The 25617-nt window shown below is 37.2% G+C and overlaps 1 protein-coding gene across 3 annotated transcripts in view; it reads left to right on the top strand.

The window, feature by feature from the left end:
• LOC145663992 (transmembrane protein 229B-like) overlaps positions 1–25617 on the top strand; it is a 188322-nt gene that overhangs the window by 121379 nt on the left and 41326 nt on the right. Inside the window, exon 1 of one of the 3 annotated variants that reach the window (XM_081730269.1) lies at positions 20807–21032. The exons of the other annotated variants lie outside the window; for them this stretch is intronic. The gene's annotated coding sequence lies outside the window, so the exon portion shown is untranslated. Of the gene's footprint in view, positions 1–20806; positions 21033–25617 lie in introns of those variants that run through there. 3 annotated transcript variants of the gene reach the window in all.

Here is a 25617-nt window from a genome sequence, read left to right as displayed (position 1 = left end):
TGTTAATCATTCTCTCTACATGCATACATATATCTATAGGGTGTTCCGGGAATAAACTGGTAAACTTTTCGTACGTGTTCAGGACCTCAATACACGAAAACAGTTTATCTGCGACTTTGGTCAAAACGTCTATTTATGGAGATGGGGCCAATTTAAGGTAATTAGTTGAATTGATTGTAGGGTTCTACACTAAATAGAACTTCGCATTCCAGGGTTTACTTTCGAATTCTCGTTAGAACGAGAAAGTCTTATAATAACCCTTTACCACTTCGTTTTATTCAATGTTGCCACCTTACAACCAATTCCATCAATTATCTTAAATTGGCCCCATCTCCGTAATTCGTTTTCGATTAAAGTGACAAATAAAATATTTTTTCTTGAATTGAGGTCCTGAACACGTATGCAAAGTTTCTCGGTTTATTCCCGAATCATTCTGTGTAAGAGACTATTCATTGATCACCAGATTTCTGGTAAAAGTGAAATTTTGCACAAATATTGATGCTACACTCTAGGCTGCAGATATATATATTTTTTTGGGGGGGGACTTTCCTTCTAAGGCGAAAAAGGAGACTTCAAAGATGTTTTGCCGTTCACCAAATCTCTGGGATTGTGGATAACATTTGTAAGAGTATGGTGAATGGGGGAGTGTTTTAAATGGGAACTGGCCATCGATAATTTAGTGTAAAAGACAGTAACTTCATTCAGTTATGTTGTGGGTCCAGGTAAATGGCAACGTTGCATTTTCATTTAACATTGGGCACATAAAGAGTGTACAGCCCAAACGGCTCATCCAATAGGGTTTTCATAAAGTATGGACGGATTTAATTCGCTTATAATTTACATAAAAATGCTCATTTTGAAATCAAATAAAGTACAAACGGTAGCGGAAGGATTAAATTTTTACCTGTAATCTGCACCAGCTCAGTTCATTCACCACCACACCTCCAACTGGGCGCCACTAGGAATAGACTTCTGTGGGCTGTTGATGATGCTTTCCCTTACCCTGCTCACTGTTGCAGGCGATGTTGGCGGCCTCCCACTTCGAGGACGGTCCAGGACGCTTCCTGTCTCCAAGAACTTAGCATGCCACTTTCGGATTGCACTCTCAGTCGGTGCCGGCTTTTTGAACTCTTTGGTGAACTTTCGACACACCAGAATTGGTGATTTTAGCTCTGCGTACCACAGAACACATTGCGCTTTCTCTTTCACCGACGCCATCTTTGATACAGTAACAGTGTTGCCAACTAAAAATTTAATCCTTCCGCTACCGTTTGCACTTTATTTGATTTCATTATAAGCATTTTTATGAAAATTATAAGCAAATTAAATCCGTCCAGACTTCCCTGTATAAATATATATATATATACTAGCAGCGTTCACCCCGCTTCGCTGCGGTCACCCCGGAACGCAATAAACCTTGTTAATTAGATAATTTTTACTTTTTCGCTTTCAAGTGATATGATAAAAACCATAGTAGATTCCAGTAAATGTTAACATTATATCGCCTGTCATTTATGTTAACCCGCCGAGTCACATGGTCATGCGGGTTGCATATAAATACGTTTATTTTTACCTATGATGAACTAATAACAAAGGATTTGTACGTATGGACACTTGAATGGTCAATTATCTCAAGACACTGGTAATTAAAAATTAAAGTGATATGATAAAAACCATCTAGGGTCCAAATCCTAATAACCCCCCAAAAATGAAAGAAATTGGTTCAGCCGTATTAGCGTGATGAGTTCACAAAGGATTTGTGCGTTCTCTTTTATATATATAGATATATATATATATATATATATATATATATATATATATATATATATATATATATATATATAGATATATATAGATAGATAGATAGATAGATAGATAGATAGATAGATAGATAGATAGATAGATATAGATATATTATGTTTGTGTGTGCGTGTGAACAACGCTAATTCAGCTAGTGTAATATAATTCACTTTGTTAAACTACTCACGTTTTATAAACCACACGTTTCAGTTTATGTTCATCTGTTATTTACAGTGTTTTTCTTGTAGTTCGCGCTTTATTTACAAAACCAGTTTTTATTGCCAGTAAAGAAGTTGATTTCTCCGAGAAGAAAGAGATGAAACAACAATATTCCCTTGAATACCTGTAATTTTCAAAGTGATTTGTCAAAGCCTGATAGTGTTAACAATATAGCAAGCAATGTCACGTAGTTTAGCAATAAAATTCATTTTAATTAACTTTTTAAAGTTTGAAACTGTGATAGTAGTAGACATAATGGGTCTTATGTAGAGTCGTTTTGACGCGTGATTAGTGCCATACTAAAGAGTTCGACTAACATAAGTTTCCTGCAGTAGTCAGGTCGGTCCTTAGTATGACGCTAATCTTACGTCAAAACGACTCTGCATAAGGCGGAATATGTCACAATGTTCAGTTAAGAAAATGAGCTTCTTTCAAGCACTTAATTAACAAATTTTATCTCTTTCTTTTTTTTTAAAGAATGCTTCACCTGGTTATTGATAATAATATAATAAAGTTATTAGCTTTTAACTGTTTAATTGCTCCGGTATAAATGAAATAAATTGTTCATCGAGCAAAATGCTTATATAAATTTATATATATTCGCTCTGAGTTCTTAAAAGTTCATTTTTATTCAAGTATTATTATTATTATTATTATTATTATTATTATTATTATTATTATTATTATTATTATTATTATTATTATTTGTTATTGGGTTGAGTTGTTAGTTCGTGCCATTTGCAAGATTTATTGCAAGTACCCGGCTATTTGAGGCGATCGCAAAGCGTATTTATTGCTCATGCGTACTCTTGGAATACGCTGACCATGTATTTAAATATAGATGGCTAATCATAAACGCGAAAGCAATAAAATCGCTGAGAAAAAGTCAGCTCGAGCGTATTTGGTGCGGGTCGGAACAATAGACCGGCTGCTTTTTAAAAGATTTCAAAAGGAAGGAAAACAAGGAAAGACGTGTTGCCAGGCAAACGGATTGTAGCAAGAAACAGCTGCTTGGAAGATGGTTTGTGCAGAGTATTGGAACTCTGCTATTACACACCTGGACCTGGCAAAAAACCTGGAAACCCTGACTGGCTCACAGTATGATTTACACATCTGGTGAAAGTAAAATTACTGAATAGCCACTTTGGACGCGTTTGCTACAGGGGGTAACGCTTACTCAAATAGCCTAAGACTAAAGGTCTTTACTATGTACAATGAAATTAAACTACCGCTAATTTTAGAGTTTTTCTGTAATATTTTCAAAACAAATTTTTTTTAAAAAAAAATTGAAAAACAGAAACGAAATGAACTAGACAATACGATTTTGCATGTGATACCATTACCACAATTCACCTAAGTATGATACCTTTGGTATGCCGCTATTTACAGAACCCGCAAAAAAAAAAAAATGCTAAATCTATCTACAGTTGCAAGATAGACTTAGTTTAGCAGTGAACTTCCTCTGCTTAAAGTTCGCGTACAGGCACCCCATTATTCATTTCCGGTAATAATACTTGAGAAAAAGGACTAATAGTGATAGCCTATGAAACGTCTGTGATCAAATATATCCTATATATAGCTAAGTAATAGGTTTAGGCTTTACGGAATTATACGCAAACACACACACACACACACACACACACACACACACACACACGGTATTAATACTATCAGTTGTTAAGGAATTCAATGATCTAATTCCATACACTGTCATCAGATTCTGATATAAAATTTATATGGAACCTTCGAGAAAATATACTCCTTGAAACTAAAAAGAGATATTCATAATCGGTATATCTATGTTGAAATTATGCGTGAACACGCACAATGAAGTCGGTTAATTACAATATTAATACTGTCAGGCGTTGAAGAGTTTGATAGTCTAGTTGTGAAGATTATTGTTGAGGACCTCATGAACTTTGTGTCGGACTATCACGAAAGAATACTCTTTCAAACAAAAGAATAATAATCAAAATCAGTGCACACTTATAGCGTGAGCATACATATATTAAAGTATGTTAATTAAGGTTTTCACACTGCATCCGTTGAGATGATTCGTGTACTTTAGAATATTACTCCATCGTGATGAAATTTATGTGAGGCAACTGGAAGAGTATACTTTTTCAGACAAGAATCATCATAATCAGTGAACCTATTTCGAAGTTATGCGTGAACATAGACAAAGTTATGTGTGAACATAGACAAAGTTATGCGTGAACACAGATACTATGTGCATGCATGAACATAGTCAAAGTTATGCGTGAACATGAACATTATACAAACTCAAAACGTCCTCCTTTTTGAGCATCATCATCATCACAGGTCACTTGAAGCAGCTGAGAAGTTTCAATGTTCCACGGTCTTCCACCAGCCTCTTCGTCTTCACTTACGATTTTTTTGTTTTAATATCGTCCATTATTTGTAGTCTTCTTCGCCCCTTCCTCTCCCTTTCCTTCCACCATACTCTCTAGCACGTCCCTCATGATACAGTTCTTTCTTAGCCAATGTCCCAACCAGTTTAAGTTAATCTTCTCAATAATATCTAAACTTGTTCCTTTCTTCCCACCATTTCTAACACGTTCTCATTCATTTTCCTCTCAACTCACCTAATTCTCTCTATTCTTCTCCACATCCACATTTCGAAAACTTCCTGTTGTTTTTCATCATTTTTGCGTAATGTCCATATTTCTGCTCCATACAGTACAATATTCCTCACGAAACATTTTATGACTTTTTCCCAACTCTTTATTCAAGGTCCCACAAAATCTTATTTTCTTCCTCCTAAAGGCTTTTTTCGCCATTCCTATCCTTGCTTTTATTTCACATTCACACTTCATATTATTACTAATAATACTTATCAAAGTTATTTGAAACTGAAATAAACAAACAGTTTATTTCAAAATAGTATCCAGTGATCACAATAAGTCTGTTGATAGCAAATGATAACATTTTCCATTTTTATTGTAATAAACTAGCAATAAAATGTTATTGAACTCTCTCTTTTTTTTTCTTTTTATTGTTATCATAATGATCCGTGTTAACCTTGATTATCTTTGAGGTATCTGACAATACTGAAAACAAAATATTTCATTATCACCTGTTGCAATCAGTCAGTGTCTCTTCTGTGTCATACGTTTTATTATTGTCACCTGACTCTTTATATATACGCATCGTAACTCATTGATGGGAGTGTTTACATGTGTCAGTTGGTTGTCAAACTAGATCTGTTACAACAAGAATCACTGCATTATTCTTCAAACTAGCTCTATTCAGGAAGAAATAATAATTTGAGGTAAGGTACTTTCATGTTTGCCTCTTATTTATTTATTTATTTATTTATTTATTTACTTACTTACTTACTTACTTACTTACTTACTTACTTACTTACTTACTTACTTACTTACTTACTTACTTACTTACTTACTTACTTACTTACTTACTTACTTGATAATACAGTAGAACTCCAATTATTCGAACTCCAGTCGTTTGGATAGGATTGCCATTCGTCCCGGAAAATCCAGAACCATCTCAGAATCGAGATCTGCGTCCCGTAAATATTTCTTGGGACGCTTAAATGTCCCGGATTTCAGCGAAGAAGAACGGAAGGGAATATTTTAGTTTGCTTTTTTTCACAGGATTAGGAATATAATTATTCTCTTCAACTTCAGAGTATGGCAATTCAAAAGTTGAAAAAAAAAAACACTTTGAATACTGTACATAAAACATTGATTTAATTAAGTTCATGATTTAACTACTTTGACATTGAACGAAGCATTCGTTTCATTGAGCCAGGGACAAAAGGTTTTCTGCTGAATCTTATTGTTATCTTTAGTACTCTTTTTCAATCTGCATCTTGCTCCTCAAATATTTTAATCAATAATCCCTAACCGATTTTTTTTTCGTAATTTGCCGCTGACTATTCAATAAGAAGAAAAGGATACAACACGAACAGACAATACATGTAAAAAGAAACATCGTACCTTGAATGAGCTAAAACAGACTCTGAAAGCCACGAAACATGTTAAAAATCCTGAGAAATTAAAAAAAAAAAATCTGCTTACCAGGGGGTATGTGGTAAATCATCTGCTTACGTTTGCTTAACTAGGGAGGAGATCATCTACTAAAATCACTAAAAATGTGATTACGTAATACTTGAATAACTGTTATCTAATGGAAGAAAGTAAATTAGTATATAACACTTCTTTTCATTTTAAGCATTTCAAAGATTCTCGTAATTTAGTAGCGTCCCGTATTTTCATTTTTAGAATATGGCAACCCTACATTTCGACCGATACGAGGAAATTAAAGAGAAAAAAAGGTATTAACTATGTATTCGTAAAAATATAATTTCCTTGAAGATTCTATTTAATCCAACGTTAAATTGTAGATTTAATTGAAATTTTCTCGGTGCTATCCTGCTTTACGGAATCATACATGAATTCTTGATTTATATACTGTACTTTCATCAGGAAATCGATTCCTAGTACCTTATAACTTGTTTCTGACGGGAACTGTTTCACTGTAGGAGAGCTCAACCGTTATATGTGTAAATACAGCGTACAGACATATGCAATAAAAACGACAGTGCAAAAAAATAAATACGTGCTGAGTAGCCACTAAAGGCAAGAAGTGACGCCGACCGAGTCAGGACAGAGCGTAGCTTGTGTGGCTGCAGGGTAACGCGAGGGTGCGTCGGTAGATTTCGGTATATATGCGCTTATGAGAAGATAGAGAAAACACACTGTGTTCCTCTGCTGTTACTAGATGTCTTATGAATCGGTCAGTTTTATCGTTACGGGATCATGATTTAACACACTGTAGTCACCTACAAATTCAGTGCATTGTAGTTTCCTTATGAAGTATTACGTGGTTAGAAACATACGATCACGTTGTTTAACATTATTAAGAATGTCACAAGTAATATCTCCACATATTTTGATTACATTCGTATTTTGGAATAACATTAGATGTTTCATTTGTAAATTTTAAAAATCTATGATTCCTTGAAATAGTATAGCACAGGGATGCAAATAAGCAACAAAATTTTAGTAGCCCAAAAGCTACTAGTCCACATTTCACAATAGAAATCATTTACTTTCGGTATGCTATTAAATACTCGCCTGCACCGATGAACCACTTGCCCCGGGCGAGTGGGAGAGTGCTTATTTGCCTCCCTGGTATAGCACCATATTCTCTATTTTTATAAACTTTTGTGGTAAAAGTGATGTTATTTTCAAAATACGAGTATAGGCTTACTGCGATTTTAGATTTTTTTTTCATCTCAGAACAACTTTTTAATGATTTCCACTAATTGTCCGGTCTTCTATATATACAGATTACGTCCAGAACTCATTAATCCGGGTAAGGAGGGATTTTTATGCAAGCTTGCATTGCGTTCTTTACTTGCAATTTGGCTCAATAGTCAATTGAGAAATTTGAGTGCGTGTTCTACGTGTAATACAACTTTCTGTTGGCTACGCACGGAAATCGCAAGTAAAAGAATTTAACGCAAGCTTGCATGAAAATTCTCCTTAATCAGAGCTAAAAACTGTTACTAGCAGGTTCCTAATTCGATTCCAGATTATGTGAGTTTCAGGTGAACAACAAACAACATCATATCTATGGGCTTTCTTGGGGCTCAGTTTCCTCCAATATTCTCATCTCAATTCATCGGTTCCTTCAAAATGACTTACGTGCTTCTATCTTCCGTCTCATTTAAGTCTCTACAAAATGAATTCTCATGGAATTAAAGTAATTAGCTACATTAAAGATTTCATTTGTAACGTACAGATGTTCAGAATATCAGCAATACAACATAACTTACTCTCTAATTCTATATCTATAGATAACTGACAAGTAAACCTTACGTTTGGGTGAATCGAGTTGCTGACTGAGACACATATGAGAAAGTAGTACTAAATGTGGTCAGTATTTCAGTGAAGTTATAGGTGCGAAGCTCCAGGGGCTTAGAAGATACAGCTACCAGAACATCACATGGAAGTACAGAATAGTTATCATACAGTTGGAGGTAAAAGCTCTGTAAGACCTCTTGTAACGACAAAAGGTGAATAACAAATATATGGGTACATATTAGGACTAGGAGGAAGTCATATAGTGAGGGTATACCTGACGGCGGCCATCTTGAAATTCGCCATTTTGAATTAAGGTTAAGTTTTTAAAATAGGAATAGGGTCATGTGATACATGATTTAAGGCGCAAATTTAATCAGAAGAACAATGGTGACGTTAATTTTGATTTACGCGCAATTGGTAAAAAGTTACAGGGAAATTAAATATTGTTGCAGCATATGTATTAGTCCTTTACCCCACCTTGTAAATTTTGTGTTAATGATAATAATTAAATAAAAAGTAGGTGAATAAATATTAGGTCTATGGTAAGAGTTGCCTTGCTGCCGGCCATGTTCAAATCCGCCATTTTGAATTAGACAAAAGTTTTAAACAAAACGCATAACATTGACACCTTATTAATAGCAAATTTTACCGTAAATCTAACGGTATAACCATTTTTGCTTTATCATTAACCAGCATTTGTTATCGCATAAACAAGTTGCTAATTGAAGGAAAAATGACCAAAGTGGAATTGAGTCATAATTGAACTTGGGTCTTTCTTCCAGAAAAGTCCTCAGTTAGTACAATCAATATGTAGTTCAGAAAAGAGTGCATGACTTGCACAAATGCTATGCTCACAGTGAGCACACCTGACAAAGGCAATCGAGTTACACTCGAGGAGTGACACATTTGTCGTTAATAATTCCGTCAAAGCAGTAGTCGTAAGGAGCGATCCATTTAATTTTGTGCTGGTTAATGATAAAGCAAAAATAGTTATACCGTTGGAGTTATGGCAAAATTTGCTATTAATAAGGTGTCACTGTTCTGCGTTTTGTTTAAAACCTATGTCTGATTCAAAATGGCGGATTTGAACATGGCCGCCATCAAGGCAACTCTTACCATAGATCTAATATTTATCCACCTGCTTTTTATTTAATTATTATCATTAACACAAAATTTACAAAGTGGGGTAAAGGACTAATATATATGCTGCAACAATATTTAATTTCCCTGTAACTTTTTACCAATTGCGCGTAAATCAAAATTAACGTCACCATTGTTCTTCTGATTAAATTTGCGCCTTAAATCATGTATCACATGACCCTATTCCTATTTTAAAAACTTAACCTTAATTCAAAATGGCGAATTTCAAGATGGCCGCCGTCAGGTATACCCTCACTATATGAATTCTCCCTAGTCCTAATATGTACCCATATATTTGTTATTCACCTTTTGTCGTTACAAGAGGTCTTACAGAGTTTTACCTCCAACTGTATGACAACTATTCTGTACTTCCATGTGATGTTCTGGTAGCTGTATCTTCTAAACCCCTGGAGCTTCGCACCTACAACTTCACTAAAATACTGAACACATTTAGTACTACTTTCTCATATGTGTCTCAGTCAGCAACTCGATTCACCCAAACGTAAGGTTTACTTGTGAGATACAAAATGTATATTTAGGAAATATGTGTAAGCTTCAGGTGTTTTTTTCCAAACCATAGAGTGCACTAGTGTAATAGCAATTGAAGAATAAGAACCACTGAATGTAAGCCATTTTGGGGAATGAACTGAAAAGTTTACATTGGAAGAATTAATAATTCCAATATTATTTTTAAAAAAGTGTTTCACATTTTTTTTTTTACCAAAGCATTATACATAAAATATTTGGGATGGAGTAAATTTCGGTGTTAAAATTTTAAGCGAATTTGGCAGTACTAAAATAAAAATCTTTTCCACGATTATGCCGGCTAGACTAAAGAAGACGGTGATGATGAGAAATGAATGAAATCGTGGAATGAATAAAGTGGGAGGAAACGGGAGAACCCAGAGAAAACCCAACACACACGGTGTTTGTCCACCATAAAGCTCACTTGGCGCTAGTTGGCATCGAACCAAGGACCCCATGCACTAGAGGTGAACGCCTTACCACTGAGCCACCGCAGCCCCCAGAATACTGAAGTAAGCAGGGAAAAGGAAAAAGAATAACGATAGGATGACGGATTGGTTCGATGATAGTTGGTTCTCTGTATCCTACTGCACCCGAAAATCTCATTTGCTACACGAACGAAATCACCAACGTGAATTAGGAACGTCATTTGAGGTTTCAGGGAGGCAATTAGTGCCTTGAGTTGATGAAAGTATGAAACTACTTATATTGGCGAGTCTTACCCTTTCTTCCCGAAATCCTAAAATAACACTGCTGCTAGAAGCAGAAAACTATGATCTAATTCGAAAGGAAGAAATTAAGATATTTTTCGAGCTTAACCTCAAAATGGCTGACCTATCGTTACTTGTAATGTTACTGTACAGTCACTTGTACAGTATGAATAATGTCATGTATACGGTAATTCAATCGAATGCTTGATGATTGACGATCATGGCCCATGGTGAGTTCGACTGTGGAAGATTTATATGGTGCCCTCTTCCTTCAATGCCTTAAGCACATGCTAATTTTGTTTAATAGATAATCCAGCCCTGTCCATCACTGTCTAAGAAAACCATTGTGTGTCTGAGTTTTCTGTGGTACACTTTAAAATACTTTCGAAGATTCATTGCCAGGGAAACAAATCTTCGTTTTGTATCTTGTTCAGTGTCAGAGGTCCATCTTTGCATTATCTTCTGTGTTTGGTGTACCCAAAAGCAGTTTGCCAAAGACTTCTTGCGTAACATCCCTCGCAAGCTTTCATTGTAGACATATTGATAATGGTGGCGAATACAGTTCGTAGAACTGGCATTGAACCACTGGGTTACCTTGTACTTTACAGTAATTGGAACTGCGATAAACATATCTGCCTCGCTGCACAAATGCACACAGTGCATATATCGTACAGAGCGCCCATTCAGTACAACAGCCAAGATAGTGCATTTGCTCGTTTGATAACGCAAATGATAGCAGTTTTGTTCAAAGTGTGGCATTGACTGACGAACATTTTGCTGTCCTGTAATCAATGTAAATTAGTGTTGCACATTTCCTGTCCTAATAGCATTAATGCTCACTTTAGTGACGATTTGTGCCTAAAAATTATTTTTTTAAACCATTAACTATTTAATGACTTGTATCTGTACTTCTTTTTATTTTACTGAAGTTCAGCGTCTGTTTTCTGCACCACTGGGGGCTCTCGGGCTCAGTGGTAGGGTGCTCACGTGCTAAGGATCTTTGGTTGGATCCCAGCCCAAGTGAATTTGTAATGGACGACATTGGGTCCGTGTGTTTTCTCGGAGTTCTCCTGTTTCCTCTCACACTTTTATTTCACTGCCTCTTTCGTTATCATTCTAACTAACTCTATGGCCTATGAAACCCGAAGATTTAATTCCACGTACACAAAAGCTCTCCATTGACTTATGTCTTTACCCAACTGGATTCAATTTCTACGTTGTATTCCTATCTCTGTGAGATCCATCTTAATATTGTCCTCATATCTGCGCCTAGACCTTCCTAATGGTCTTTTCCCGATTAGATTTCCAGTTAAAATTTTGAAAAATCCTATTTTCTTCCATTCTGGCTACATGATCAGCTCACATGAGCCTCCTAGAGTTAATGGGCCTTATGCAGAGTCGTTTTGACGTTTGATTAGTGGCATGCTAAAGAATTCGACTAACATATGTTTCCTGCAGTAGTCAGGCCTTTAGTATGACACTAATCGTATGTCAAAACGATGTCTGCATAAGGCGGAATGACTCTAACAATGTTATTTTTTTTTTTTTTTTGAAAAAAAGGTAAACTGTATAAATTATGCAATTCCTCGTTATAAATTTCCGCCATTCTCCATTCCCGTTCTTCTTGGGTCCGAATATTTGTCTCAGTATTTTATTCTCAAATACTTTCAGTCTGTGTTCTTTCCTCAAAGTAAGGAGACCATGTTTTGCAGCCACACAACACAACAGGAATAATTATCAAAGTTTCAAATTCTTCACAAAAGAGTTTACAGTGAATAATAACACCGATTCCCTGCCTTCTAGCGACATTTAATTTCTTTGTGGATATAGTTTTGGTCTGTTGATGTTGATACTAAGTATGTGAAAGTATTCACTTTGTCGAAAATATTATTTGATATTTTCGCTTGTATAAATGGAACTATCGACTATTTGCTACAGACATACCTTAGTGCATGGGAATCATGGTGACGTTACTACTGATACACATCATCTTACTGCCCTGCAACAACTACAACATCCCGACAAAGTGAAAAGAGTTAATTATTCTCATTAGTTCCAACGGTTTGTCAATGCAAATCCGGGACTTCTTGACTACGCATGGTTCTTCGGCTTTGAACTACTGAGAATCACCACATTGTACACGGAACATCTCTTTATTGGCACCTATCTCAATTTACTCTAAGAATTTCGCACAGTTTGTAAATTAATTGAATTATGAGGAACTCCGTCAGCGTCAGCTCCACTTGCTAACATTTCCAACACTAGCATACAAGAAACTGTTCTTTGAAGACCATGACATTTCCAAAAAACTTTGTTTACCCGTCTGACCTTACGGGACATGCTAAAAGGAAAAGGTCAATCGCAAGAACTCACAGACCACCAGGGAATACAATACACTTTCCGATGAGAGAGTTATGTTGTATCTTGGTGTAGTCATGGACTGCTTCTATAACATGGACAGGCGTGTGCACAAGACCGCTTTTCCGGTTACGCACGCTAGGCACGTGGCTAGGGCGCAAAAAATTTGGGAACGTAAAAAAACTGGAGGGCGAAAAAAAGAGAAAAAATAAAATATGCTGGTGCAGAAAACGTCATTTCCGTTCCGGTTGCGCTATCTGGCGGCTAATGTAAATGTGATATGTATAATTTTACTTTTGTTCACTGAAAATAAAGATTTATATTACTTGATAAATAAGAATACTTAAGGACAGTTGTCTGAGAATAACTGGGGGTTAAAAACAAACTATTAACTGTATTAATATTAGGAAAAACACGTGTTTTCTGCTATTAGTAGACAAAAGCCGAGACTGTGGAAATGATTCCGTGTGCACCTTTTAATTATAGTAATTTACGAGAAACCTATAAATGCAACATTCGTCCATTTAAAACTACTAGCGTGTCACTCGATATGATAAACTGAACATCAATATGATGAAAGAATAGTAATAATAATAAAAGAAAACCGTAATTAATTATAATAGAGTTTTGCTGAGTTCAATGTATTATTATTAAAAGCGCGCTGAATAAATTTCAATTTTCTATACCATATATGGGATTATGTTGTCACTTGCTTATTTAGCAGCAATTGTCAGCGTTTGTTTGTAACCATCATATCATGGGTGTAGTGTGTGTGTGGGGGGGGGCATAACAATTTGAAGTGCCTAGGGCGCCGGGGAGGTTAGAAACGGCCCTGCGTGTGCAGACATGCATTGAGGCTATTGGCGACCACACCCAACATTCGCTGTAACGTCAACGTTTTAAGTTATGTTGGTAGCAAATTTCATTACATCATGACCAGTAGTTTGACTTTTATAAAGGAAAATCAGGAACGAGAGCGTGTGAAACACCCTGTATTTAGGAGCAAAATACATGTTTATTATCTAAAGAGTGTCTGGTGTAATGTTGTTAGTGTTTAGAAATAGACTATTCCCTTGCTTTAGTTTCGATATTCACATAGGAAAGGTTAAGCAACGCTTTTGTTTTTGGTTGCCAATGTTGCGATTGCCACAGATTTAACACGAAATTAATCGCTTGGTAAAACTTCCATTTCGTAAATGAGATCTGAACTATTTTACTCCTTCTTTTGAGATTAGTTTTTCGTGATTTGGAAAGAAAAGAAGTCGGAACTTTGATTCACAATTTCTATAGAAAAAAGTTTGTTTCGTTTGAGACTGTTTTCTTCTTCTTTTAAATACAGCAACTGTAGAAGTTCTCGAAAGTTTTCCCCTTTCCCAATTTATTTTCCTTTTCTTTATTATTACAATTTTGAAGTTGAAACCGCAGATCTGAAACATGCAATAACAAGACAGAAATTATTGTTTTCAAAAAATCCTTTGCCGCACACACAGCGCCGATCAATATGGAGACTTTTGCTCGTTAAGAACGGAAAGATTCCAGCATTTGTGTATGAAGTCATTAAGTCTTCTTCCGTGAGAAGTCAATTATACAATATTAATTATTAACAAAACAGAGTCTAATAATGAAGTACTTACAGCTGTTATTATCAACACGCACATTGCTTAAGTTTTCTACCAAATGAGGAGATAATATAAATACTCTATTGCATTATCAACCTTTGTTTTGGTAATTAGCAGAAGATAGTTATAAATGATTGAAGCTGTACGAACCAGTGATGGAGCGAGTCAAGTGGGTCATGGCTTTTGTTTATGTCCCTCAGGTCTTGGTCTCGCTTCTCAGAACTAGTATAAGGAGCACGGTAGCTTAATGGTAGAATGCTCAACGTTAGTGCGAGGGATCTAGTTCGATCGCGGGCCATGTGAGTTTGTAGTGAACCGTGGGATTCCAGTGGGTTTTCTCAAGGTTCTCCCCGTTTTGTCTTACATTCAGCTAATTCAAAATACTATTATATCCGGCTCCTCCGCCATGAGGCTTTGTTTTTTTTTTTATTTATTTATTTATAAAATCTTATATGGGGTGAGTTGCGAGAAGTTTTTAGTAACTTAAACGTAACATTCTCTTATTACACTTTTGATAGTAAAGTTTAATATCACGAATTAAAACATGATAAGTCTAGTCATGAATGAAATGCATAAGCTGTAATGTGCTGTAATGTGTAATTTGTTTAATGATTGTGTTTATATGATATTATATGATGTCTGTGAAGTATTTGTGTGTCGTGATACTCATGGCAGTTGACAATTTTTAATTAAGTACGTACATATCTGCTGATTCTTAATTGATGTGAATACTTTATAACTCAGTTACTTAAAGCACAAGTATTTTATTTTAGAAGTTTAGAAATGAAATCTTTAAGTTTTACGTCCCAGGTAATGCCGGCTTGGTTAAAGGAGACGGCAATGATGAAAAATGAATGAAATGGTGAAATGAAAAAAGTGGGAGGAAATGGGGGGTCCTGAGAAAACCCACGAACACGATATTTGTCCAACACAAAGCCAAGGAACCACCACCTGCGATCGAACCAAGGAATCCATGCACCAGAGGTAAACGTTCTACCACTGAGCCACCGCAGCCCCACGTTTGAAAATTGCTGTACATACAGAAAAAAACGACAAGAGATAACAAGAAGCGATTTGGAGGGAATCTGTTTAGTATTCTGAGAATGGGTACCATCTTGTCTCTCTCTTGGCTTCACCATTGATCGCTATAGAGTAAAAATGATATACAGTAGATGGGAAGTAGCTGATTTAGGAAAACCAAAGTATTAAAGACTTAGGAACAGGCCTGTAGCCAGGGAGGATCCGAAACTGTGACCTATGGCTTCACGATTTTGTTGTATAGGCAAATCCTCTATTTTGTAACATCCTTGGTATAGTCCCTATTTGGCCACCAGAGTTTCCTTCTGCGGCGCACAACAGCCGTAAGTTTGAAAGACCGTGTTACTTGCTCTCAGTTTTACCAGCTTCACCACGTAGAGGAAGAGACACCCCTTCACTGTTGGAAGTTGACCAGAAGAAGAAAGTTCTTGAGAAATGAGCGACCACAGATCCAAAAGCCAAGAAGCTATGATTATGATTATTATTATTGTAAATTCTGTCAAATGACACAAAATAATTTAAAAATTGCATTCTCTAAGTATGATTTAATTTGTATTTCAAAAAACGGACAGCAACCATCTCTTGAAGTTGATTGAATTATTGTGAATCTTGTAATTTGATTTTCCTTAAAACCAAAATGCATTGTAAAGATAGAATACCGTGCTGGCATCTATTAGGAGATAAGTGCACTTTACATCTAACATTATTTCATAACTGAATTCAAGTTTGCTCAAGTATGCTCAAAAAAAGAGAGAGAGAGAAGTAGTAGATTAGTGAGAAGAGAGAGAAGAAGAGAGAAAGAAAATTATAGATTTAGTGGAGGGGAAAGAGAGAGAGAGAGAGAGAGAGAGAGAGAGATAATGATGCTTATTAGAATTACGTAAAGAGATTCACAGTTCCCTCTGTATGTATGAAGTTTCTTGGTCTTCGGGTCACGGATACGACAATTTCCGGGTCACAGGTCCCGAGGTTCATGACTGGTGCAAACTCGTGATGTCATATCTAACTAAGGAGTTCTAAACTCGCGCTCAACCGAGGACAACCTTGCCCTTTAGATGCAAGTTGAATTGAGTTCGGTGATAACAAGATCGAAGTGTACCTCCAGGAGTTTTGTTATTGGGAGTGGTCTGAAGTTGAGAATGCATTTTTTCTTCTTCTAAGATTCGTATTTGATATTTATAGTTGTATCGAATATATAAAATTGAAAGTGACTGTGGTTGTGACTTCGTATCTCGTGAACCACTCGATAGATCTCGATCAAATTTTCAACACAGATGACGTTTAGGCCTGAGATGGTTTTTATGTTTCCACTTTGACGGTAGAACTTAGCGGAGGAAGAGATATATAAATAATGAATAAAACTTAACTCTTGAACCTCCCGATCGATCTCGATCAAATTTTCAACACAGATGACGTTTAGGCCTGAGATGGTTTTTATGTTTTCACTTTGACGGTAGAACTTAGCGGAGGAAGAGATATATAAATAATGAATAAAACTTAACTCTTGAACCTCCCGATCGATCTCGATCAAATTTTCAACACAGATGACGTTTAGGCCTGAGATGGTTTTTATGTTTTCACTTTGACGGTAGAACTTAGCGGAGGAAGAGATATATAAATAATGAATAAAACTTAACTCTTGAACCTCCCGATCGATCTCGATCAAATTTTCAACATAGATGAGGTTCGGGCCTGGGATGATTTTTATCATTTCACTTTGACGGTGCAACTGAAAGGAGGGGGAAGAGGAGAGATATTTATAAATGATCGAAAATGACTGATATTAGTACCGAATCCATAGTTTTTGGGGTCGCTGAGATGAACAGTGACACTTCAGATCCCATTTAAATCCAAATTCAGCCCTGCAATTTGCGGAAGGAGTAGAGGTAGATAGGCCTATATAAAAATAATCGAAAATGACCGATATTAATGTCGATTACATAGTTTTCGAGGTTGCTGACATGAACAGTAACACCTCCGTTCCCGTTTAAATCCGAACTCAGCCTTCATTGCCCTTTATGTCCAAAATCAAAAGTATTCTTCCCGTGCGAAGAACAGGTATTCTGATAGTAGGCCTATATTATGAAATCAAACAACTTATAGTCTGATTTATCTATTTTGAACGAACTTTAGTTAAAGTACTGTGTTTTCCCAGCAGTCGGGTTTTTTTTTTTTTAATCGAGTTTTAATTTTAAAAGTACTTACGAAAACTGGGCAACTGTAGTTACAAAAGCACAGAAACGTGGACTGGGCGATGATTAGTTAGTCATTTCTACTCTTTCATAGAATAGTGTAGAAGATTATTATCGACGGCTTGAAATTCAACATCGCATTTAAAATCACAGATGGACCTAAGCAGATAGCACGTGTGACCAGAGGTAAAAGTGAGGAAGAATACAGGAAAACGCCCTTCCCACACTCCCGAAAAATATCTATAGCGTCCTTCCACTTCCTAAAAATTACAATGGGCAAGATAGGCACGGGGGACGGTGTGACGTCATCCGTTCCCCTACCTTGTCAGATCCAATTTTATCCCTGCGTATGACCAATGAGCGGGAAAGAGAGGGGCCTTCAGGTAAACAAAGTTTTAAAGAATTGCTTTATTCACACCGGAAGTGTTAAAAAAAGTATTAGTTCCTGTTTTAATGTTCATCACGATAGAATAAGAACGGTAATAGATAGCGAGAAGGGCTTTCTGCAATCAATTAAGCGTCCCAAGAATATATCCACTTTAATCTGTCTACTAAAACCTGAAGTAATATAAATCCGGTTTCAATATTAATAGAGAAAATATCACGCCATGCAAACCAGACACCTTCACGTGGTGTACACGTCACACGATTACTTGTTTCTAAGGAGGGCGAATGTGGAGAATGTTCACGTTAAAGGGTTCCGTAGGAGACATGAGTTGAGACTACCTCGTCTCGAATAGGTGTAGCGTAAGTGTCTCGTCTCGGAAAAGTGTATGTTTCTATTGGTGTACCTCACACCGTGTCTGTACCTCGTTACAAAAAATCTTTCACCTCGTCACGTGGACAACACCACATTTTATGTACGAGATAAGTTATGGTAACGCACGTGGTCAGGATAGCACCAGCTGCGCTCCTCCCGATGTACAATGTCTCTTGGCACACTGCCTTGTGAAGATTGGTGCTGCCTGTGCCTGTGCGTGCAGCCTTGTGCTGCCATCTGTTGACGTATTACAGAACTAGTCTCGAATCTTTTTGATACCACCTCGTATATAATCAAACACTGTCATCTGAAGGATTTGTCGCAGTGCTCATGAATGTAATCACGACCTTCTAAATTTCTCATTGAGTTCTCCCAAGTGTGACGCAGCTATTTATCGAAGTGCATATTAGAACGTGCGCTGTCGAAAAATATTTTCCTTATACATACGTTCTTGGTGAAACATCTGTCAGTTGATTGATTAACGTTCCTTTCTTGCATTCGTCCGTGTGAGATGGGGTCTCTACTGTTTTAAGCAGGATCCCAATCAATTTCGAATTTGTACTCAAGATGATTATTCTCCGCTAGAAATCGAACCCGGAAACCACGCGCATTATCTAACCCAGCGTTTCCCAACCTTTTTCAACTTGCGGCACACTACGGGTGTTACTTGGATTCTCGCGGCACACTTATAGATATTATTATTTGTAAATATAAAACACAGTGGTATTTTTTCTGTTATTGTTGATCTCCTCACAGAGAAGAAAGCTCGATCACTGGTTTTCCCCCGTGGTAAATAATTATGCTTATTTTCCATTCAAATTTAAAAATAGAAAACAAATGCAATGAAAAATTGGACTCAGGTTTTTAGAAATACGCTTTCTTTTTAAAAACTGTATCCAACCTTTTTACTAAGAAGGAAGGTCACTAAATAACGAACAAACAAACAAATATCTCTTATTTTTAAAACACAAATGTAGGTAATTTTTTTGAAAGGATTGAATGATATTTTAAATTTTCAAGTTACGAAATAGTCTGCAACGGCATGATGTAACATCTAAGGCATATATAGCATCTAGGATGCATCTAGGCAGTGCATATATAGCATAAGGATAGCGTATGCCTCGTACTGATTCCTGTAGTAAGCAAGAGGTTTCCGTATATTTGTACAATATATCGCTGTCTGGAGAACGGATTTTTCTCAGTATATGAAACTTAAAATTGTAGATTCATAGTAGAGGTTCATAGTAATGTGAAATACAAATATACATTTTTCTCTACGTTTTGCAATTTGATTGCTATAAAATTAATAATTTTGTTTCGATTTCTCGCGGCACACCAGCGGCCCATTCACGGCACATCATTGTGCCGCGGCACACCGGTTGGGAAACGCTGATCTAACCAGTTGTCCACGAAGGCTTCCTGTCAATTGAATCTTCTCTCTTAATCATACTAAAAAAAAAAAAATATATGATATAATATCAGTGACAACGCTAGAAGGGCAAGGGGCCGGCATTCCTCCGGTAGCATCGTCGCCCACTCCTGACTACCCACAAAACATCTGTTATGCATCAAGTAATATTAAACTGTTATTTTCGGTATACAAAAAAAAAGCTATTTCGCAAAAAATGTCTGCCCCTCCGCTTTACCACCCCCAACTATGCATAGTCTATAGGGTTTCTCACATAGGCAGCGATATCCTTTATATGCATTATACGGACATTCGTAAATCATCATAATCATGTACAGCATACTACCAGGGGCGCCCAAAGAAATTTTCTAGAGGGGGCCCATCTGCATGGTTGCTATATTACATCTGGTATTTCTTGTATTTAATATACACGTGTACGTGATTTGCTATATTACGTATACATTTTCGTGCGCCAAGGGAGAGGGCGAGGCCCACTCTACCCTCCCATTCGAGCGCCCATGCATACTACGTTTATTATTGGGGGGCGTGGTGGCTCAGTGATAGAGCGTTCATCTCCGGTGCTTGGGGTCCCTGGTTCGATCCCAGCTTGCGCCGTGTGGACTTTATGGTGGACAAAAACCGTGCTCATGGGTTTTCTCGGGGTTCTCCCACTTTCTTCATTCCACCATTTTCATTCATTTCTCATTATCACCGTCTCCTTTAGCCTAATCGGCATAATCGTGGGACGTTAAACTTAAAGATTTCATTTTTTACGTTTATTATCAATAAAATAACAAAAGACTTCTTTGTTTCTTGACCTTGTTTCTGTATGAATCTTTTAACCCGCAGGATCTCTCAGATTTCTTTTTAAGGATCTGCCTGATATAATTTTCATTTTACGGTTATTAAAGAGAATACTGTTTTGCTGATAACGGTAATGATAAAATATCTATAGTTTTTTTTTCTCTTCATTACATAACGCTAATAAGCGCTCAAGATTTAATAGACTCAAAGTGGTTATTCAAATACATATATATAAATGTATGCTAATATTACGATATAATGTGCCTGATAACATTTTATATGGTGATTGGAAGTGTTTTTTTCTCTCTTAAACTAGTTACAAAATACGTAAGATAACGAATTATCTTTTCCTATGAAGAAGTTAGCGTTATTAATGATTTACGTTACTATGTAGTTTCTCGTCTGCTTTTGGCCATGTATCAACAGATATGAGTGTACGAAAGGTTAAAGTTGTTGGCTGCAATAAGCAATTGCACCTAATTTTCGGTTTTGCGTTCATTAAATTGTCAGTTACTCCCCATGAAACACAGCCACAGTGACCGTTGGTGGGAGTCATAAGAAGATAGTTCTAGTTTCGTTATATGCCGATATAGTACATTGCAAAGAGGTAAGTTAGTTTTTATTTTTCGTAGTTGGTATATGGAAGTGGGAGTGCGTCGGGACCGTAATACGGCAAATTGTGGAGGCGTTAAAATATTAAATAATACTTTTGATAAAGTGGATACTTTCAAATATTTAGGATCAATATTAACAGACGAAAGTCATATTCACGAAGAAATTAAATGTCGACTAAAAGCAGGGAATTCGTGTTACTATTCGGTTCAAAATCTCTTGTCGTCGCGAATTCTGTCGAGGAATTTGAAGCTTAAAATATATAAAACGATAATCATGCCTGTTGTTCTGTATGGTTGTGAAACATGGTCGCTTACTCTGAGGGAAGAACATGGACTGAAAGTATTTGAGAACAGGATCCTGAGAAGAATATTCGGACCCAAGAGGAACGAGAATGGGGAATGGCGGAAGCTTCATAACGAGGAACTACATAGTTTATACGGTTTACCCAACATTGTTAGGGTCGTCAAGTCTAGGAGGCTTAGGTGGGCGGGTCATGTAGCTAGAATGGAAGAAAGTAGAAACGCTTTCAAAGTCTTGACTGGTAGACCCATAGGAAAACGACCATTAGGAAGACCTAGGCGCAGATGGGAGGACAATATTAAGATGGATCTCGCAGAGATAGGAATACAAAGTAGAAACTGGATGCAGTTAGCTAAGGATAGAAGTCAGTGGAGAGCTTTTGTGAACGCGGCACTGAACCTCCGGGTTCCATAGGCCATAGAGTTAGTTAGTTAGTTAGTTGGTATATAACTATTCAAACGGTTAAGTGTTGAGTGCACGTATCTTTGAATGCGTGTGGCCCTGTGGTCGTTTCTCGTGAGGGAACAGAATTGTGAAGCTATTTAAATAGTGTACCGCAGCTCTAGAAAGTTAGCAATAATGTTGATGGTAGCCAATCTCTTGACTTGAATGTATGGCATTTGGCCAGAGGCGTAGTTCTGAAGAGCCTGACATACTAAAAACAATACAAAATTTACAATTTTTCTTTTGCTTGTTTCTCATAAGTGAAAGGAGATAATGAAATGCAACTTAACCACAATCATAGATAATGTAATTCTACAACAAACCATAGAAATTACAGTGTTGTCAGAACAACATTTGCCCGAAAATCTAAGTTAAGGCAGCGACTAGAGGAACGAACTCAACTGCATTTGATTACGTATCATGTTGTCTTGGAATCCTGAGAACTACTTTTTAAATAATAATTGTATTTAGTTTGTAATAAATAAAATAGTTTTAACATAGTTATAAAGTCGCTGCCTTAACTTAGATTTTGGGGAATTGTTATTCTGGCAACACTGTAATTTCTATGGATGGCAACACTGAAAATTCTTCGGATTCATGTTTTCTGTTGTAGAATAACATTGTCTATAATTGTGGCAAGTTGCATTTCATTATCTCCTTTCACTTATGAAAAACGCAAAAGAAAAGTAGTCAAGTTGTATTATCCTTAGTACGTCAGGCTCTTAATGAGACAGGGGGACACGATTGTATCAGTGTGGGAGGGGTCTCTGATTGCATCCCAGACTAAGTGAGCTTGTGAATTGAAAAAAAAAATATTCTAATTTAATGTCCCAATTATGCTCTGAGGCTAAGGGAGACAATGATTATGAGAATGAAGAGAGTAAGAGGAAACGGGAGTACACCGAGAAAGCCTACGCACACAGTGTTTTTCCACCATGAAGTTCACATGGCACGAATTGAGATCAAATCAGAGACCCACACACACACACACTCACAGAGGTGATCACCTCTACTACTGATCTACAACGGCCCTCAAATGGATTTATGATGGACAACATCGTGAGTTTTCTCGGGCTTCTCTTGCACTTTTACCGGGAGGCTTAGCCTCCTCAATGATGTTTTTCTAGCTTTGTCATTTTTACAATTGGTAGCTTGTACGTGTTGCGTTAATGGTATGATTAGAGTAGTTGCTAAATATAAAACAAACGCAATTATTGTAAACTTTCTTGAAAATAAATAGTAGCTATACATATTCCAAAAATAAATTCATGCATTCGGCAAGTCTATTACCTGACACGAATTGGTTGTTAAAATTTGCACAAGTGTAGAAAATATTCTCAATTTTAAATTATATTTATCAAAAATACGAGGAGGGACCCCAAAAAACCGGAATGACAGCTTGCAGACATTCCTAGGCGTAGCAGAGAGTTCTCCCACTAGATTGGTTTAGTAGAGACCTTCACAAATCAACTGTCCAAACAACATCTGCGTAGGAAGCTAATGTTTGTAGTGTCGGGTTTTTTCTAAACTGTTCTTGTTTGCCACCTACAAAAGCGTTAGGGCAAATTTAAACTAACAAAGAATGTGTTTGAAATTTTGCTTCCTATTTGAAAAATCGGCAACGAAAATTTACCAAATATTTCAACAGGCTTTCAAAAAGGAAGCTATAAGTCTCACACACATTTTCGAGTGGTTTCGGCTCTTTAAACTAGAGATGGCCAGAACCGGTTCCTGGTGGAACCGGTTTTCGGGTCTGAACGGATCCGGTTCTTGAAGATCCGGTTCCGGAACCGGTTTTTCGGATCCGGGCCTGGAACCGGTTCTTCGGATCCAGATCTAGAACCGGTTCTTCGGATCCAGGTCTAGAACCGGTTCTTCGGATCCAGGTCTGGAACCGGTTCTTCGGATCCAGGTCTGGAACCGGTTCTGAAAATAGAACCGGTTCCTCGCGGAACCGGTTCCGCTGGAACCGAAACTTTGTTACCATCCCTACGCTAAACGCGAGCTGCTGGCAAGCTGTGAACAGAATGCTAGATGAAATGGTGGAAGCGACAGGAAGGCGCCAGGCGGCGGGAGCTTGTCTCATTTGGCTAAATAAAGTGGGTAACTGGTAAACTCATTGGCTAAACAGGCAAACTGACCAACTCATTTCGCTAAACACCCACTGGTGGACCAATTTTTTTTTCTGGGGGCACAAGCGGGTCTGGGCGGGAAAGGCACAAGTGCATGGTCCTCTTTGCATTATTTTTGAAGGTGAACATTGTGCTTCCTTTACGGGTCTTTGGGGGCTTTCAGATCCAGGTCTGGAACCGGTTCCTAAGATCCGGTTCTGGAACCGGATTTTCAGATCCAGATCTGGAACCGGGTTTTTAGATCCAGATCTGGAACCGGTTCTTAAGATCCGGTTCTGGAACCGGGTTTTCGGATCCAGGTCTGGAACCGGTTCCTAAGATCGGTTCTGGAACCGGGTTTTCGGATCCAGGTCCGGAACCGGTTCCAGAACCGGTTCTGAAAACCGGATCTCCGAGAACCGGTTCTTCGCGGAACCGGTTCCGCCGGAACCGGAACTTTGTGGCCATCCCTACTTTAAACGTGGTGAGATGAATGTTAAAGATCACGAAACGACGAAAACATTTTTAAAAAATCCGTAAAAAAAAAAAAAAAATCAGCGAGTATTACCATTTCACGATCGACCAAATTTCAGAACAGACAGGATTGAGTTGAGAGTCTGTTCCTGTCTGTGAACTGCTATTTGGGTTCTCAGGGCTGAGCCATTGTTCTTCACACTCCATATTCGCCAGACCTAGCACCGTGCGACATTTACCGTTCCCGAGAATGAAAAAAATATCTAAAAAGGGAACGTTTTGATGGTGCGAAGGCTGTAAAAAGAGCTGAACTTCGTAAGGGCACTCTACGATATCCAGGGGTCGGATCCAAGACGGACTTCTGGGGGGGGGGCGTGGGTTGTAATACTGCTACTTAGAGCTACTTTTAAGAGCTTCAAAGTCTGGGATGGGTTTTATTTATATATATAAAATAAGAAAGTTTCCTTTTCTGGGAGGGCAATCGCCGCCCCTGGATCCGCCCTTGACGATATCAAACTTGAAGAGTTCTAGAGGTGCTTCGTACGGTGGGAAAGAAAACTAAAGAAGTGTATCGCATCTAATGGAAAATACTTTCAAGGAGACTAAAAGAATTTCGTAGAAATAAATAAATATATATTTTTTTTTTTTAGAACAAAAGTTCGGTTTCTTTTAGAACTTCCCTCGTATAAGAAAATGCAACAAAAATCTGCAGGCAAGCTGTAATCTAGACATTATATGTTTGATCGATAGTCTGAAGTGTTCCATTTAAAGTTTTGTGATACACATGATGATATAAATATATTATATGAAATATGAAACTGGATGTAAATGCAAGTGATAGTTTTATATTAAAAGGTAAAATAGAAAAGCAGGAATTCTTAAAGCAGTACCCACCACTGGAAGCCACCTCGTCTGAGTTTTCTGCGAGTCTCTTACAGCATAGAAAAAGCTCTTGAAAAATCATTTTCCAATATCTTGCCTCTTACTTCCCTTCAGAAGGGGGATAACCTATTGTGGCTTTGTACAAGAGCTTTTCTTAAATCATCACGCGAGCCACAAGAAACGAAAGAAAAAAAAGTTTCAACAAGCAAGAGAGATGCAAAGAGACAGAGAGAGAGAAAGAAAGAGTACATTTTTCATATGTAGGGAATTTATTTTCCAGCCATTACTGGCAGTTTTATAGCCTTCTAAAAGTCCATCTTGAACATGCATGCTATGAATAGGTTGAGCTTAAAAGTGAATTCATAT

The sequence above is a fragment of the Thermobia domestica genome, chromosome 11 (genome assembly GCF_964235325.1).
Source record: "Thermobia domestica chromosome 11, izTheDome1.hap1.1, whole genome shotgun sequence".
Lineage (NCBI taxonomy): Eukaryota > Metazoa > Arthropoda > Insecta > Zygentoma > Lepismatidae > Thermobia > Thermobia domestica.
The sequence above is the reverse complement of the archived record's forward strand: the minus strand, read 5'-3'. Positions and strand labels throughout refer to the sequence as shown.